Below are 19,218 nucleotides of genomic sequence, written 5' to 3'. Positions count from 1 at the left end.
GAAAAGGAAAAACAGTTTGTTTTTAAGCCTTAGAAGCTGTACTTAATTGGATAAACTTTGGAAAAACATTCATCAGGGCAGAGCCGCACAGATTCATAAAACCTTGCCTCCAAATCAGATCCACAATTGGGTCTGATTTTAACGAATGCTGCAAATATATTTAACCACAATTCTTCAGACTTTTTTTTAAACTAATAAAGTAACTGTAAAAATTTAATACTTAAAAGTATTTCTTAATTGGGGCGTGGAATTTTAAAACAGACATTCTGTACTTCTCTTATATTAATAAAAATTAATTTCTGTTGAAGCCATTTCTGATTCATCCATGTTTTTAAAAGGAAGCTTAATAATAAAATATAGTGTTACGATTTTTCTTAGAAAACCTCATCTGAAATTTAAAAAATTTTTCAACTTAAGAAGTTATAGGAGTTCCTGCATGAAGAAATGGACTCCGAATGAAAGCAAGGGACACAAAGAAGGCATGCCACGCTCCCGTCCCCGTCCACATCTAGGGCGTGGGAAGAAACCCACCCACAGGCTCACCCCGAATGCGGTCGGTGATCATCTCCAGATCTGCTTCACAACGCCCAGCACGTGTGCAAGCCTCATGTCCCACCCTAAACAGGACATTAACAACCGTCCCATAACCCAACAGCCAGGCCAAGTTCATTAGAGAGCATCAGCTCACTTCTTAAAGAACTTGAGCTAAGATTTCACTATGACTAAGCTACGCAGATAGAACGCCAGCCTTTAAATCAAACATCCACCATGTCACTTAAGAGCTACTCAGATGCAAGCACCACACCTTCGCCAGGCTCAGACAGACCCATCTAGATGTGACACAAAGCAAAATGTTCCATGTCGACACAACAGCTGCCGAGAACAGGGAGCGAGGGATCTGTTGACACTCTAATTTCAGCCACCTCGAAATTCCACAAAGATGACAACCTGCGCCCTCAGAAATGCTGCTGCCGGCCTCCCCCACTGTCAGGATATTCCGGCCGACCAATCACCGGAGGCTGAGCTGCCCGGAGAACCTGCCCATCCAGGGCCATCGACGGAGGCCCCATCCCGGTCCACGGGCCTCGGCCAGCAGTGCTCGGACCTGTGTGCACACGGACGGCATCCTGGAGCGCCCGCTCCCTCCACGGCCCTGGCCGTCGGAGATGAACACACACTCGGTATTTCCTCCCAGCAAGACGGGAATCTTGAAGACACGTTCCCTTGGAAGCTCGGGAAGCACACTCCCCAAGGAGGAAAAGTGACTTTGGAGTTGCATTCTGGTCGGAGGGCCTGGAGTGTCTGGTGGTGCCTGAACAATGACTGGCTCGCCCGAGCGGCCTCCCAACCCCCACCGAGCTCGGCTTCTGCTGCGGCTCGTCGCCCCGAAGGCTGCCAGGGCTGTCACTAGGTGCCTTCCAGCAACAGGACTTGGCTCCTGAAGGATTTGTCAGCTCATCCTCCCAATATGGCTGCCAGAGTCCTGCCGGGCTGCGAGCGCCGAGACCACGGCCGCCTGCTCGGGGCTGGCCGGCCTCCAGCGAGCCCCCTCCCTCCCTCGCCGCCGCGCTCCCCTCCCCAGTCCTTGCGCCGCCGGCTTTCCCCAGCCACCCCATGCCCTTTCCAGCCTCCATCTGGCAAAAGGGCGCCGCCGCACCCCCGGCCGAAGCCCCGGCGCCGACCACAATAGGGGACAGGGATGAGGGACACAAGGAAGGGGGCCTCGACAGGGAGCGGCGCCGTCCGCACGGAGCTGCAGTGCGCGCGGAGCCGCGGGAACCGACCGAGAGCGGCGGGCCTGCCGACCGCGGGGCACGGCCCGGGCGCGGCAGCTGCAGGGGAGCGGAGGGCTGGTGCGGGGCGCTGCGGGGACCCAGCAGGCCGCTGGACCCCGGCCCGGGGCTCGCCGCTAGCCTGGGGAGGGCCCCCCACTCCCCGAGGGCGAGGCTCCCCCACCCCGCCGGGGCCCCCGGTGGGGCAGCACCCTCAGGGTGGGCCGCTCCCGCCCCGCCCAGCGCCTCCCGCGCTCCGACGCCGCCCGGACCCCGGCCCGGCCGCCCCTCCCCCCGAGACCGACCCTCCCCAACCCGGCGGCGGCAGCGCGAACGGCCGCCCGCCTTACCTCAGCGGCGCTGGGGACTGACGGGCGGGCGGGCCGGCCGGGTCAGCAGGCGCCGCGGCGTGCGGGGGCGCGGGGGGCCGAGCACCGACGCTCCTCAGCGCGAGCAGCGGCCGCCGCGAGCCGCAGGGCGCCTCTCCGCAGCCCCATCACGCAGCGGCCCGCTCCCGCATCGAGGGCCACGGAGGGCGGCAGCGCGGGGGGCCGGGGCGCAACGAAGGGCCGGCGGTGGCGCCTGCGGGGGGTGACGAGGGGCTCGGGCTCGCGCCGGTGCCTCCCCAGACCGCCGCCGTCCGACTGCCCGGACTGGGTCTTCGCAAAGCTCCGCCCGCAGCCGCCGGCGCGGGACACCGCCCCAAGCCCAGCAGCCGTGCGTCACCTCGGCCCGCCCCGGCGTCCGCGACTGACGTGGCAGCGACCAATCGGAGCGCAGGACTCGGGGTGGCCGACCAATCGCAGGGAGAGCTGGAGGGGGTTGCTGCGGCCGGGAGCTACGGAGTCGCTGGGCGCCCCCTAGTGGCCTAGATGTCGGCTCGAGTGTGGGAGTGCTGGGGTGCGGGGTGGGCGAAGCCGGCGCGCAGCGTCTCCTCCCCGGTGACCCCCCGAAGGGCGTTAGGCGGCAGCAGCCGCGCCTGGCCAACCGGATGATCCGCCTTGGAAGCGGACAAAGCTCGGCTAAGTGGGGCGGGGCAGGGCTGGTGGGGGCCAGATGCCTGCGGAGGAGCCGAGGTAAACGTGGGAGGCGGTCGAGTGCGGAATGTTTGGCAGTTTGGGAAACAGCTCTCACGTTGAAGCCGCCGAGCGCGGCGCAGTCGGAGCTGAAACACGCAAAGGGATGAATGTATTCTCCCGCGGAAAGCTGCCCGGCCTATTCTTCCCGAGCCCGATCACAACACCTCCTACACGCCACCTTGGGAAAAAAAGGCGTCATCAGTCATGGAAAAGCATGACTTAGTGGGCATTCAACTTGTCTCCTTGGGAGACAGAGACGAAGGGCCCGAGAGTCAAGGAAGAAAAAAGCTTTGTGTGGCTCCCGAGTTAATGAGCTGAGCTCCCCTCTGGGAGATGCCCTTGAAGGAGGGCTGCTGGAATTCAGAAACCCCGAGAACACGTGAGATCCGGTAGCGATGTTTTAAAAATCGGATTTACATTCAGCTCAAAAGAAAAAGCCCGCAACTGTTGTTCATGAGCCGTCCAATTTCACTGCCGTTGAAAATATTCAACGGTAATACGTGCAATGGTCATGCCAAGCACCAGTACTTTACAAGGTTGCGAAATGCTTTCGCATGTGCTGGAAGAAACTGAAAATAAAATAGACTCGCCCTTCCTCCCGGAATTCAGTGCAGTGTTGGGTGTGAAAAGCCTTGCTTGTAAGCCTTGACCAGCGATGTTCACCTGCTGTGATGCAAGATTTTTTTAAAACATGCAGTACCTATTTAGTCAGGGGTACTGACTTCTTTTACCTTACATTGTCAAATTTTAAAATGACAACAACCAACACAAGCATAGTGTGTGAATTAATAAAAAATATATATTTTTGTCAGATCAGTAAAAAATATATTTTTGGCGTCTCGCAAAATTTTAGTAACTAGTATTTTTTCTGCCATGAGGTGGAAAAGGTTGAAAATGGCTGGAATAAACACTGACACATCCAAAATAATTTTCTACACTCACGATTTGGGAAAACCTCCACCCTGACGTCAAGCCCTCGCACTCGGCATCCAATCAGCATTCACCGAACTTGTCTCGCTGAATTTAGAATTTAAACTCCACCTATCTCCAGTTGACACAGTTCACACGGCAGAATACAAACAATAACACTGTATAGCATTAAAACAGGAGTAATGATGCAATAAGAGGCTGTGTGTGGGGGGAGCCTGTATGAATAAAAGGAGTTCGTAGAAAGGAAAAAATATTAAAAAACAGAGTGATAGGAATGTGCTACCATCGAGCACAACACTCTGCTCTTAGCGCCCTGAAGGCCAGGACGAAAATGAAACTACAACGGGCTAGTAAACAGAAGCTGTTCAATTCATCAGTGGACACCAGCTACTCCTGGCCTGAGCTCTAAGTACTATGATAAGCACCATGGAGAGTTACACAAACCTGGATGGTAGTTAACATTGTCTGAGTTCTCAGTGGAGTTCAAACTAAAGAGAGTCTAAAATAGTGGAGGTAATCAGCCCCCAAGCACACAGGGAAGGGTCCGTATAAGCAGATAAGGCTGTTCTAGGTTTCAAGGCCAAAATAGCCTGTTCTGCATAAGTCCTGTGCCCCTGTGACAGATGAGGTCCCCCTCAGAGCCACTGAGTTTCTCAGATTACAGATTTTGTACAAAGGCACCACTTAAAAGTCGTGAAGTGCTAGAAGATTGAATTTAGCCATGGCCTGGTAGAGTGATCTGTGGAATACAAGGAAAACAAATGACATGAAAAGATCTATTAATGTAATGCACACAGCCACATTACCAGGACTAATGAGGTTCCCAGATACAAGATCAATATAGGAATAGCCAATTAGAAAAAGTGATTTAAAAGGATCCCATTAAAAATAGCAATAAAACTATTAAATATTTAAGGATAAATTGACAAAAGATGAGCAAGGCCAATATGGAAAATTATATATATATATATATACAACTGTATTGAATAAACACATTCAAGAAGACCTAAATCGATGGAGAGCTGTTCTTTATTTTCAGATAGGAAGAAAATATTATAAAGCTGTCAATTCTTTTCAAGTGGATCTGTAAACTTAATATTTGAAATTAATATTTCAATAGGATTTTTCGTGGAATTTGACAAGGTGATGGTAAAATTGAAATGATAAGTCTATTCCCTACCCATTAAAAAAAATTCACTGGCTAGAACAAAGCCAAGAATACCCACAGCTATTTTGAAAAATGAGGTGTGGGACGTGCCCATAAGTTAGCATGATTCTGTGTAACATCATACTAATCAGGCCTCTGTTGCATTGGCACGAGAATATACGAAGCAGAAATGGAACAGAACAGAGTCCAGAAACAAACCCCATGCATCCGGAAATGGAACATATGACAGCACTGGCATGACAAATCAGTGGGGAAGTGATAAGCTCTGAATGCTGAAATAATTGCTTAACTGGTAAAAAAGTGTGATCCTTATATCACATCACACAAAAAAATAAGTTTCAGGTAAACTGAACACCTCAATCAGAAAAGCAAAGCTTTAAATATTTTAGTAAAAAATATAAAATATTTTTCCAACCTTGAGATAAAGACAAACAAGAGAGCCCTGGCTGGTGTTGCTCAGTGCATTGAGCACCAGCCTGCAAACCAAAATGTCACCAGTTTGATTCCCAGTCAGGACACATGCCTGGGTTGCAGGCCAGGTCCCCAGTAGGGCGTGCATGAGAGGCAACCACATATTAATGTTTCTCTCTCTTTCTCCCTCCTTTCCCTTCTGTCTAAAAATAAATAAATAAAATTTAAAAAATAAAATACATTTATTAAAAAAGAAAAACAAGAGAAAAAAACACCACAAAAGACTGATGAATTTGTCTATTTTTTTTTAAAAGTCACTCCTACACAATAAAAGATGTTATAAAACAAAACAAACAACAAAGCACAGATTGGACAAATATATTTGCAACACATGTAACCAGAAAATGATTCAGAATTTATAAAGAAATCTGATCAACTTACAATGATACAAACCAATACACGAAATACAAATAATCTAATAGAAAAATATGCAAAAGGATATAAGTAGGTAGTTCACAGAGGAAGGTATGAAAACACACTTAACTCACTGGAAATCAGATACTATGCCACATCCACTAAATTGTCAGAAATGAAAAGTGTAACAATACCAAGTGACGTAAGGGAGTGAAATGGCACGACCACTTTGGAAAATGTGTAAGAAAGTGGGTGAATGGAAGATGAGCACAGCCCTCTAACCCGGCAATTCATCTTCCGGTGCCTACCCTTAGGAAACTCTTGCGTAGGTGAGTGAGGAAACAGGTACAAGAATGGTCTTTGCAACATTGTAATCGGGAACACCTGAAATGCCCATCAACGAGAGAATGGATGGATACATTGTGATATAGTCATATCAGGGAGTACTGTGCAGCTGTTAAAATGCGTGATCCAGAGCTCCATTTAACAACACGTCTCCGGTAGTCAGGGTCCAGTTAGAAAATAGAAGGCATGGCAGTTATTACAAACACAGGAGATTTAATGGAGGAATTGGTTATCCAGATGTTGCAAAAAGGAAGAAGAAGAGATGACAACTCAGAGCCCAGAAACTGCAGGAAGGTGCTATGTACCCCTAGCACTGGGAGAAAAAATGAGGAGGGGGTGTTTGTTACTGAAGCTCAGAGACTCAAGGAGGGGCCAGGACTGGAGCTGAGGGTATGGAAGAGAGGTTTTGCTGTGTCAGAAAAAAAAAAAAAAAAAAAAAAAAACACACCAGAAGAAGGGAAAGAGCAAAAATGAAAGGAAAACTGAAGTCTTCGCTCCTCATCTCCATACCTCCTACTGGCCGAATCTAAAGGAAACCGACTGGCAAAGGAGCTTGAGAAATACAGACTATGGAGGGGTGGGTCCTGGCCGGGAAGCAACAGGTAAATAGCTAGCACAATGACGGGCTCTCAAAAACGTAAAGCTGAGCAAAAAAAAAAAAAAAAAAATGAGTTGCAGGATAATATATGCAGTATAGTAATGCCACTTCACATGTAAAGGATGAAAACATGCAGATGAATGAATGCTACATTGTTTAGGACAACATTCATGTATAATCAAGGACAAAAACCTGCATGGGAACGACAGCCATCAAGTTCAGGACAGAGGTTAGTTACGCCAGGAGGGAGAGAATAAAGGAATCGGGAAGCATCAGCTGTGTCTGTCATATTTTATCTCTTGGGGGAAACTGACACAAGGGTGGAAAGGTTGATAGAGTTGGGTGGTGGGTACCATTAGGGTAGTCTCTGTATTTTACTGCCTGTTAAAAAATATCTCAGCATTGCCCTGGCCCAGTGGCTCAGGTGGTTGGAGCATCGTCCTGTGCCCCAAAAAGCTGTGGTTTGATTCTGGGTCAGGGCATATACCTAGGTCGTGGGTTCCACCGGCTGGGTCACTTATAGGAGGCAACCGATCAATATTTCTCCCTCCCTCCCTCTCCCTCCCTCCCTCTCTCTCTCTCTCTCTCTCTCTCCCCTTCCCCTGTCTCTCAAATCAATAAACATGTCCTAGCCCTGGCTGGCATAGCTCAGTGGATTGAGCGTGGGCTGCAAACCAAAGCATCGCAGGTTCGATTCCCAGTCAGGGCACATGCCTGGGTTGCAGGCCACGGCCCCCAGCAACCGCACATTGATGTTTCTCTCTCTCTTTCTCCCTCCCTTCCCTCTCTAAAAATAAATAAATAAAATCTTTTAAAAAAATAAACATATCCTCAGGTGCAGATTAAAATGTATATCTATATCACCATTGTAAACCAATATTTGCCCCAAGGCATTCCGGCTGATACAACAAGCCTCTGCAGGCTGGGTCAGCAGCGGATCAGAGGAGCTGGGTGGAGCCGGAGGGACTGAGTGGGCGGGGACCATCAGCCACACCCTCCCCCTGACCTGGTTTTGAGATAAGCTGGTCTCACAGCCGGCACAGGGGAAGGCCGAGTCTGGGCCAAACAGTTGGCCTTTCTGACTCAGGGTCCATCCACGTTCATTCAAAACTGCTGCATGTTGCCACTAGCACCGACCAAAGAATGTAGGAAGAGCCCATTTTCATTTCTGGGAGAATTCAGACTGCCGTTCTCTGCAGCACTAACCATACCTAGAGACAATTTTATTTTTTAGTTATTTTAACCAAGGTCAGGTAACAACACACGTAAAGTCCTTGATCACGTTGCACATTTAAAAACAGGAACTGCTTACATTTTGGGACCTGGAGTCTACCACATTGAAGCTAGAAAATATCTATTTAAAAAAAAATACAAAGTCCTTATAAATATTAGTTAAAGTCTAATTGGTATAAGTATGTGCATACAAGTTGTATTAAACATTGTATTAAAGAACAATAATAGGGAGCTCAGGATAAATCAATAACTGCTTTGGTTTTTCAGTGAATACTTAAACAGGATGCAATGTGGCCTGACTCATTAATATTAATGTAGGGTGACTCCACTTATGCTGAGGTTATTTGGAATCAGAGAATCAAAGCTGGAAGACGCTTTAGAACTGGTTAGTCCACCCTGTCTGGAAACCAATGAGCACAGCAAATCTCTCGTTTGCTGAAAACTGGTTTCTATCTGGTGACTTCAACTACTCAGAGCACAGAAGGAAGGAAAAGAAAATCAGCCAAAATAGATATTACAAAACTCATGCATCTTACTCACTGGAAAGTTCCTCAAACCTGCATTCGATGTTGCTTGACTTATATTTCACCACTAATTCTAGCAAAGTTCATCGCCTGAATGATTAGCAAACGAGATTGGTAGGGACACGTTGGAAATGGGGGAATTGTAATGCTAGAAGAAGCAAGGCCTTGTTCCAACAAAAATTAAAATTTTTAAAAGCATATGTACAATCCCAAGAAACAACATTTGTATCCAAGTGACTTTTGGCTGCTTTTAAAAACTAAGTTGATACAGAAAATGAATTCTGTTACTGACCGGAGTAGTCAAAATCATGCCACGGGATAGAAACACAAATTTTAGGAGAGTAATTCCAAAAACACGCTGAGGAAAAGGGCAAAGGAGACACCTTTGAAAACAAGTTTCTAGTCTTCTAGAGAGCCTTGAAAAGAAAAGGAAAACTGGTCCACGTTTTCTGAAGTCCCCAAAAGCAAGTAGCAAAGTTGATTGGTGTCATTTTTCTTTTCCTCCCATGCTCCATTCTATTTAAACGAAGATCAGTTTATCGGGTAACACGGATGTCAAGCTGCACGTTAGCACAGCTGCTGAGGTCGCCCTAGGCCTGAGGACCACACAGTAGACGCCACAGGATCCGCGCAGACGCAGTGAACCGGGAACCAAACGCTGGCCCTGGCTCGCCGCCGCCGCCGGGCCCTGCAAGCCAAAAGGTCCCGGTTGGTCAGGGCACTGGACTGGGCTGCGGGTTTGGTCCCCCGCTGGGGTGAGCGAGAGAGGCACCCGATCAGTGTCTCTTTCTCGCAACAACGTTTCTCTCCCCCTCTCTCTCCTTCCCTTCCCCTCTCTCTGGAACCAATGAGCATAGTATCCTCAGGTAAGGATTAAAAAAAAAAAAGGGCTGGCATAGCTCAGTGGATTGAGCACGGGCGGGCTGCGAACCAAACCATCGCAGGTTCGATTCCCAGTCAGGGCACGTGCCTGGGTTGCAGGCCACGGCCCCCAGCAACCACACATTGATGTTTTTTTCTCTCTCTCTCTCTTTCTCCCTCCCTTCCCTCTCTAAAAATAAATAAATAAAATCTTTAAAAAAAAAAAAAGAACCACTGATGTTTTCAGAAAGATGAAAAGAATGGGACATTTTGTGTGTTCTCTCAGATCACCACGATCAGTGCAAGGTTTCGTTTTGATCAGCGGCCGCCGGTGGCTGCAATCAGTGAGCCCGGCTGTTCCCGGGTCAGGTCGGTCGGGGATCTGTGGTTTCGGCCAGATAAGAACACTCTGTGTAGATTCTCCTCTTCTGAATTGCAGTTTATGCAGCATTTTTCTATAACAGGCATTTTTGCTAATGAGGAACACCCGTGCATCAATTAACTTTGGTCTTAAAGCCGTGATTAAAGAAACCAAATTGTTGTTTCGGGAATTGCTGTGACAGATGGCTCTGGAACACATGGGCAGGAGACGCAGCCTGAAACAGACTCCTTCCAGCCGCCAGGGGGGATCCCTGGGACACAAGCGTGGGGGCATTCTAGACAACACAGAGAGCTGGGGGCACAATGACACGGCTGAACGGTGCTCGGCTGAGTGATGCCATCTCAGGCGACCCCTTCATCTCCTGCATCCCCCACCCCCAGCCCGAGGAGGCTGTCCTGGAGTCAGAGCTCACCCCAAGTTCCAGCTCTGACAGTGTCTCAGGCCACCTGCACTGTGTTACTCTTGCTCTGGGCACCGCCTCTCGAGAGGAATATATAATTCATGCCGAGTGAAAGCATCTGCAGGGAAGAGGGGACGGAGAAGGGTTGAGAGCACTTGGCCTTTACAAGCAGACGGTTTGCATCCTAGTTCTGCCACTTGCTACGTGTCCTTGAGCTCATGACCCTCGCTTTCCTCATCCCTAAAATGAACATTACATCTCACTTATTCTCCGCAGTGTGAGAATCGAAGAAGGATTCAGGTGTGAATTGGAATGCCCGATGCACCATCGTATGAGTAATCATAAAGCCATGGTCATGTTCAAGTCAGAAAACAAGCTCATGGATTCTTTATCTACACTCTCTCTCCCTGCCTCTGCAAGCGACCCCTTCCGCAGATTACAGAGTCCCGGCATGTAAAATGTTGGGTTGAAATAAACCTGCGGTCGGCGGTTGACTCAACCAGAGGCATTCTCCCCACCGCAAGCATCTCCACCAGCGAGGCATCACTTTAAAAGACAGCTCTCCCACACGCTGTACATCGAAATGAGGTCACGCCTGCATCACAGCCAAGAATGTGTTTGCTTCCACGGGAAGATGTGATTTGTAAAAAAAGAAAAGATCGTCTATTTCGTTTATAGCTAAAGAGGTTACTTGGCAGCCCTCTCAGGCTCTTAGTCCACGCTTGGCCATCAGAGAAGTAGAAATTGCTTGTCTTTTAAAATGGGTTGTTTCCTCTTTTCCCCCCTTTTCCAACGAGACTGTCCTCAATTTTCTCCAAAGGAAAGGGAGGAAGAGCTGGGAACTTGATTTTTATTCCCCTCACTTACTACCTTCCTGACTTTGAGTTCCCAGACACATCAACTAATTTGAAAGCTGGGGTTTGGGGTTTGAATTGAATCCTAATCTGCAAATGAGCTCATCCTTGTGTCCGTAGGAGTGGGACCTTCAGCTCAGACTCTCCGAACTCATCAGATCTTCTAGTCCACGTCTGGGCCTCTCACGGTCTGGCATGCCCCCCAAACCACCAACCTCATTCACCTTATCTGTGCTCCCCCCCCTTTAAAAAAAGTTTTTATTTATTTATTTTCAGAGAGGGGGGAAGGGAAGCAGAAAGAGAGGGAGAGAAAGAAACATTGATGGTTGGTTGCCTCTGGGGACCTGACCTGGCCCACAACCCAGGCATGTGCCCTGACTGGGAATCGAACTGGTGACCCTTAAGTTCTCAGGCCCGAAGTCAATCCATTGAGCTACACCAGCCAGGGCTGTGCTCACCTTTTTTTTTTTAGGCTGTGTAAATGGATCTGCACAAAATTTTGAGGTAAGCACTCTTCATAATGGAATGATTTGCAATGCTCTAAATAAAGTGTTGCTCTCGTCCCGACTTTTGGCCACAAAGCAGTGAGCAAGGAGAGAGCCGAGGATGAGGCCTCTTGGTTGCCATGGCTTTTCTCGTCACCCTGAAGACGTCAAGTGGAAACGAAGACCCCGTGCGCATCACCGAGGCCTCGGGAGGCTGTGGTTTGAAGGGAAGGGACGATGAAGCACAGCCTCCTAAGGCAAGGAAGAAGCTCGGCATTTGGATCTATAGTATCCATATAAATAGCTGACTGTGTTTGCAGCCAAAGACCAAGCCTATTGATTTATGTGTTTTTCTGTATAAGAGTTCAAAGTTTTGCTTTTTTTATAGCCAACACATCAATTTCCTTCCACCCACGTCATGTTGACAGGTAACATGCTCTTTTTACAAATGACCTAAAGGTCCAGAAATAATCTCCAGAATGTGCAAACCTGGTGACACCCAACCTTCTCTCTCCCTCTCTCCCCCCCCCCCCCACACACACAATATTCCATGAAAAGAGTTTCTAGGTATCATAGGGGGAGATTTTAGAGATACAATGTTTTTTTTTAGCACCATCCAGTCTGCCTATGCATTTTCTACCTTCCCATAGGTGACAATTTATCCAACATGCTTAGCTTTCAACAAAACAGTATAAATCATTTAAACCACCACAAAAAGTGGTACAAAGGACAGAGTCTGACTTCCGGAAACACCACCACCGTCCCTCTATCCACCCCTGGATCGCATGGGGTTTGGAAACAACTGAAGTCATTTCCCACAATTCTTCATTCTTTGAGGGACAGAAGGTGCTTGGTGCCTGGGAGGGAGCCAGTGGCCGCTCGGAGCAGACAGGGCATGTTGTCGGTGGCAGGGAGGCCAGAGATGAGCTCTTGAGTTAGTTGTGTTCCTCTCCGTCCCCATGGCAACTACTCCCCGGCCCTGCAACATGCTGGGCGGGAGCAGTGTCTGGAGGAGCAGACGGCCTCGCCCCAAGTTTTCCCTTCCCTCCCTCCACTCCCTAAGGAGCAGGGCATTACAACCAGGGTACAAGGCGTCAGGCAAAGAACAGCGCTGGGAAAGATGAACAGGTTTCTTGGAGGGCTGGGTGACCTGTGAGAGGCAAATGGGGACCTAGGAGACCTGTCATTGAATGCCAGCAGCTCTGCACTCAGAGACACTCCCAACACACACACACACACACACGCACACAGACACACACACATGTGCACACTTCCAGAGGGCACCAACGAGGGTCTGAGCTTCAGTGCTCCCACATTGCCACATTGCCATCATCATCCAGGTAGTTTATAATGCCCAAGGGAATATGAGCTCATGAGAAAATAATTACAATTACGCCAGAGGAGCAAAACAGCTCTAAATCAGAGACAATCAAGTGAACATCTTAGAGGAGGCAGGAGTAATGGACTAGACACAACAAATATTGCAGATTAGCATAATCAATATCTTCACAGAGAGACTATTGGGAACAGACATAGAATAAGCAGTTGCTAGAAAAACTAATGGGAAATACAGGGCTGAACAGGAAAATGCCTGCAAAGAGGGAATTTGTGAACTAAGGACCAGAATAAGAAACCCAACCAGGAGACGCCAAGAACAGACAAGGAGGGAAAACACTTTTAAAAAGAAGTGTGTGTGTGTGTGTGTGTGTGTGTGTATGTATGTATGTATGTATATGAACGGCATTATAAATTATAATGTCGAATCACTGAATTAAGAAATGCAGTAACATTGAAAATTGGCATCTTAAATATAGAGACCAAGTGGGAAGTTACTAAAACCAGAAAAAGGTATTACAAGAAAAGAAAACCAGAAACCAGTATCCATTATAATGCAAATATTAGATATCAATAAATAGATGCAATTATTCTTACAAAAGTTTTGCAATTGGCCCAAACAATGCCTAAAAGGAATAATATGTGATGTCCTAGTAAGATTTCTCCCGGGATTAAAAAGGTTGTTTAACACTCAAAATATAATCAGTGTAATTCACCATATTTACAGCCTCAAATTTTTAAAAAACTACTAAGATCTCATTAAATGCAAAAAAGTGCATTTGACAAAGTTCCAAAATCCAACATCAAATGGACCCTGAAACATGCTTAAGAATGCTCATAGCCACAAAATCTATAATAGTCCCAAACTGTTAATAACCCAAGTGTCCACCAATAGTAAAATGGATAAATACATTTTTTGGTATACTTATATAATATATAGCAATGAAAATTAATGAATCAGAAGTAATACAGCGCCCTGTCTGGTGTAGCTCAGTGGATTGAGTTCGGGCTGCAAACCAAAGCATCGCAGGTTTGATTCCCAGTCAGGGCACATGCCTGGGTTGCAGGCCACGGCCCCCAGCAACCGCACATTGATGTTTCTCTCTCTCTCTCTCTTTCTCCCTCCTTTCCCTAAATAAATAAATAAATAAATAAATAAATAAATAAATAAAATCTTAAAAAAATACAAAAGCTCTGGGAGGGCACCTGTAGTTTTGAAATGAGAGAGAGAGGTGGTCGCTGCCCAGCACTGAATCCACTCCGTGCCACTGAGCTGTGCTCATGAAAATGAGTCGATCGTATGGTCTGTGGATTTTACCTGGAAAAATCCATGAATCAACACATAGATAGGTATGACAGTACTAGAATTCAGAATTTCTGTTCGAAAAAAGGAGGTCACCACAAAGCTTTCAGAAAGACAATAGATTGAGCCCTGGCTGGCGTGGCTCAGTGGATTGAGTGCGGGCTGCAAACCAAAGCATTGTAGGTTTGATTCCCAGTCAGGGCACATGCCTGGGTTGCAGGCCACAGCCCCCAACAACCACACACTGATGTCTCTCTCTCTCTCTCTCTTTCTCTCTCTCCCTCCCTTTCCTCTCTAAAAATAAATAAATAAAATCTTTTAAAAAATGCTTCTCTCTTTTAAAAAAGAAAGACAATAGATTGAGAGAAGCTATTCCCAACACTTAAAACTGAGTAGGGAGTTAGGTTCTGGAAAACACAAAAGAATGCCTACAGAACAGCGAGAAAAGGGGCAGAAACACAAACTTGGACCGACAACTCACAGATGGGAGAGACCTGTGTGGCTGCCGCAGCGCGACCTCCCGCCCACAGGCTGTTCTTAAGACGCCACGTTGCCTCCGCGCCCATTGAGAGGTGGGGCGGATGGCTCCCTCCCCTTGAATCGCAGGAGGCCCGAGACTGCAGCAGAAGCGACACCAGGTGGCCTCCGAGGCTGCTAGGTCACAAAAGACTAGCTTCTGCCCGAACCCTCTTGGGGTGCTAGCTCTCAGAACCTGGGCACCCTGCTGTCTGTGGAAGCCCCAAAGCCCCAGCGTGGTCACCTGTGGGTGTTCCGGCCAACAGCCAGATGTGAGCGAGGAAGCCTTTGAACCGACCCCCGCCTCAGCCAGCACATCACTGCAACTACGTCACAGTCCTCGCGTGGCAGCTGCCTGGCTGAGCTCAGTTCTCCCTAGAAGCATGATCGCCGATAATAAAATAATAGCCGCCGTGTTACGCCATTAAACTTGGGTGAGCTCTTTAGCCTCAGGATTGAGCTTCTGGAAGCGGAGCTGCGGCTGTAACAAAGCCAGAAACACGCGACACTGGCTTTGGGACTGAATGGTGGGCAGAATCGCGTGGAGGACACTGTCCATGAGGCCCGAGGGACATCGAACAGACCCGAAGGAGAGCGAGCAGGTGCTATGGAAGCTGCAGGGAAGGGTGGCGGTGGAAACTTGGGCAACACCGTGGTCCGCAGGAACGGGGAAGAGAGCAGGTGTACATACAGAGTGAACTCCACGATCTGGGTCAGGAGATGTCAAAGCCGGCTGACGGGTAGGTCACCTGGCTTCTCCCCATCACCCATGGAAAAACAGCTTCTGGGCCAAGAACATGGCTTTAAAAACCCTCTGTCAAGATCTTAGGATGATTGAAGGGTTTCAGAGGAAACCAGAAATAGAAAGGAGTCTATCTGGAAGAGGTTTGTGTGCGCAGTTTTTGTCTAACAGAGTAAACCCCATGATATTCATAGGAAACCCACAAGATGGTGTTCAGAGAACTGCACTGAGGACAGCACCTCCAGCTTAAACGGAAAGGGGCCGAGGAAGGACAACGTGCAAACAGCAGGAAACAAGCGGGAAAGAATACTTAGTTGCAATGCCATTTCCTTACGGAAAAGGAGGATTCAGAGGCGGAAACCAAGAGCCCGGGGAACAGGCCAGAGGCTGTAGGACCGACCCCCAAAAAAGGAACTGGCAACATGTGACTCCTGTGTTTTCCCTTTTCCAACTTCCGGAAAGGAGGGTCCACTGTGGTTTTCCGATGCCTGCCCCATCATTGTTCTGTATTTGTACAGTGTCTGCATGTAGATAACCTGTATCTTTAGTTCACGGATCTTTAGATCCAGGGGAACGGCACTCAGGGGACTTACCCAGAGTCTCATCGGAGGAAACTCGTCCACACCTAAACCTGACTTGGACGTGAGACGCGGACTCCAAGCTGGTGCCGTCGTACACTGGGGAGTCTCCGGGGGAGGGGGGAATGCATTCTGCGTGCGGGAAGGTTGTCAGCTGTGGCCAGACGAGGGGTGTGGCAGACCTCACTCGGCCAGGTGGTCAGACGACGATCTCCCAGCCCCAGTGCCCTTCCCACCATGTGTTCCCAGCGTTCTTCCCGCCCTGAGGTCGGTTCTACCTTCATTCCTCTCAAATCCCGGTGGGCCGGTGACAAGGCAGAAGTGACGCTCTGTGGCTTCCAAGCCCAGGTGGCCAAAGGCGACCCGGCATCTGTCCGGTCATCCTGGACGCTTGCTCTCGGAACCTCCAGGATTGTGGGAGACACAGTCACTATCACCGTATCGAGGCACAGAATTTCGGGGTGATTTGGTTACACAGCCATAGATAACCGATACCACCGGGATGACAAATACACGGGGGGAAGTCCCTCAACGCATCGGGCGGTCCCTGTGCGCCGGGCACTCTTCCAGGTGCTGTGGCTGCAGAGCAGACTAAAAGCCCTGCCCTCGTGGGACCTACATCCTGGTGCGGGAACAGGCTGTGAGCAAGTGGACAGCTGATAAGAGTGTGTTCGACAACGACAAATGCCGAGGAGAAAAGGAAGGGCCATGCACAACCAAGGTGGGGAATGCGTTGCAATTTTAAGTAAGGTGGACAAGGAAGAACTCCAGGAGGTGATGTTTGAGTCAAGACCTAGAGCAAGTGAGGGAGCGAGGGAGCCAGGCAGGTGTCTGTGGGAAGAGAACTCCGTGTAGAGGGAGCAGCGAGCCTGGGGTCGGACGGTGGCTTCGCGGCTGGGGCAAGGGGAAGCTGCAGGGTAGGAGGCCAGAGGCCAGGAGGTGGGCGTATGCTGCCTTCCGGACCATGGCAAGGGCTCCTTTTATTCTGAGGATGAGGAAGTCACTGGAGGGTTGCGAGCACGAGTGACCTGAGGGCCTCAGGTAAGTTTTAGGAAGACCCTCGCAGCGCGGGTTTTGGGGAAGGAGGGCCGGGGAGGAACAGGGAGCTGGGCTCTGAGGCTGCTGCAGTAACCCCGGGGGGGGGGGGGGGGGGGGAGGGGCTGCCTTCGCTCACTCCGCCCAGGGGCCTGGGAAGATGTGGCTGTGCTGGGGGCATGTTTCGCAGGCAGAGCTGATAAATTTGTGGACAGATTGGACAGGATTGTAGCATAGCCGGAGGCAGGGCTGACTCCAACGTCTTCGGCCTGAGCGACTTGGAAGGATGGAGCTGCTTGCTGTTCACTGTGATGGAGAGACAAGGAGGGGCAGGCCTGGGGTCAAGTGCACGGCACTGGCTTGGGTATCAAGTTCGTTCTGAGGGCTGGTTAGACCTCTGACACACCCAGGGTCAGCAGTGCAGAAGACAGGCCCGGCCTGGAGATACAAATTAGGGGTGACCAGGGAGTGGCTGGTAGTGACCCAAGGTCTAAGCGCCTTCCAGAAGGCTACGCTGCTTTTCCTCTGCTTCTCCTTGGGCATTCTGAACCTGGATCATTCTGGAACACTGCCGTACAGCGGGCGTGGGGCAGCCCAGATGGCCTACGCTCACGCGCCAATTCCACCGCACCGCCTCCTTCGCACAGCTGTTGAGGGTTATGCAAATGAATGCACGAGGGTGGGTCACACGCAGCATGTGCTCAAGAAACACACGTTACCCACACAGGGGGCTTCCTCTGGCCCAGCGCTGGCAACACCAATGTCAAGCTCAGGGGCCACTGTGGATGTCCCTTCCCTCCAACACTTTGACCCGGTCACCTTAGCTCCCAACAAAAAGGCCGTGAAATTCACTGTTTTGTGAACAGACCCCACAAGTCACAAAATGTGAACAAAATAATGTGCTCAGCTATCTTTTTGAAAGACAGCTTATCAGCTCCTTTTGAAAACCCGCACCGCAGAGCCAGAAAAGGAGTAGGAAGTTAGCTCGATCATCTTTCTCAAGGACTCTGTCTTCCGCTCCTCTGCTTCCCCTTCTAACGTGACCGTCTTCCTTGGAGCCAAGACCCACTTAGATTTTTTTTGAAATCCTCACCTGAGGACATGTTCACTAACCCCAAAGACAGAGCGAGGGAGAGAGAGAAACATTGATCCGCTGCCTCCCATACACACCCCAACTGGGGATCGAACCTGCAACCTAGGTATGTGCCCTGACCGGGGATCAAACCCACAACTTTGTGGTGTACAGGATGATGCTTCAACCAACTGAGCCACCTGGCCAGGTCACCATGGTCTCCTTGAAAAGTATTTAGAATTTGTTTTAATGTCCATAGTTAACAGATGGAGGGAGATTGCAGGTTGCTATAAAACAGCAACCCTGAGACTCTAAAAATAAAAATCCCACACACCTTCCCCTAGAGCACAGGTGGCACACACAAGGCCCGTGGGCCGACTCCGGCCCTCCACCTGGATTTATCCCGCCCGGCACCTTGTTTCTACCCGACGGCAGTGCTGAGCTCTCACTTAACTGTTAAGTAGTTACATGTATACAGTCCTAAAATGACATTCGGCCCTTGGAAGGCGGCCATGAGGCTGATGTGGCCCCCGGTGAAAACGAGTCTGACCCCCCTGCCCTAGAGTGCAGCGGGCAGAAGGTCTATGAAACCTGTGAATTCTGAATATTCAAAACCACGTGTGCACATGCAGAATAAAGCGGCATCCTGGTACACTCCCGGGGGACACGTGGGACAGGCGGATACTACAGCAGGATCGGTGCCTGTGAGGATTATAATGTGGCCGGAGAGAAGACCAACGCCACACAGGCATGAGATGGGTTCCAGAGACAAAGGCAGGCAAAGTAGCCAGCTGGTGGGCATGGAATGTTAAAAGGTAAACTAACAGAATTGTCTGCGTGGGGAATTATGGGTGTGTTTCATTTTCTTTGTGTTTACATTCTCTAACACTTCTACTACAAGGAATGCATTATTATTATTATTTTTTGAAAGAGAAAAACTGATTTAGTCCAAACATACGCAAGTAGACAGGGTGGCTGAGGGCATGGGCTCAGGCCTGGACACGTGCTCGTCCACAAATGGGCCAGGGGACCTTGGGCAAGTCACCTACCTTCTCCATGTCCCACACCCTGGCCATGGGACATGCAAAGATAACAGTACCGTCTTCTTGGGGGGGGGGGGATGAAACCATCAGCACAAAAGGCCGTTGCACAGTGCCAGGCACCCAGTAAATGCCATGTAA

At 49.3% G+C, this 19,218-nt stretch overlaps 1 protein-coding gene across 15 annotated transcripts in view; it reads right to left on the bottom strand.

Annotated features, from left to right (window-relative positions):
* The window catches only part of KIF1B (kinesin family member 1B), a 136,072-nt gene extending 133,659 nt beyond the window's left edge, over positions 1-2,413 (bottom strand). For 14 of the 15 annotated variants that reach the window (XM_036025287.1, XM_036025297.1, XM_036025292.1 and 11 more), the window contains exon 1: positions 2,123-2,402. The gene's annotated coding sequence lies outside the window, so the exon portion shown is untranslated. Of the gene's footprint in view, positions 1-2,122 lie in introns of all 15 variants that reach the window. The other variant, XM_028513750.2, reaches the window with a different exon arrangement.
* Between the last annotated feature and the right edge of the window lie 16,805 nt (positions 2,414-19,218).

The sequence above is a fragment of the Phyllostomus discolor genome, chromosome 5, assembly GCF_004126475.2.
Source record: "Phyllostomus discolor isolate MPI-MPIP mPhyDis1 chromosome 5, mPhyDis1.pri.v3, whole genome shotgun sequence".
Lineage (NCBI taxonomy): Eukaryota > Metazoa > Chordata > Mammalia > Chiroptera > Phyllostomidae > Phyllostomus > Phyllostomus discolor.
Note: the sequence above shows the minus strand (reverse complement) of the source record. Positions and strands in the feature narration are given on the sequence as shown.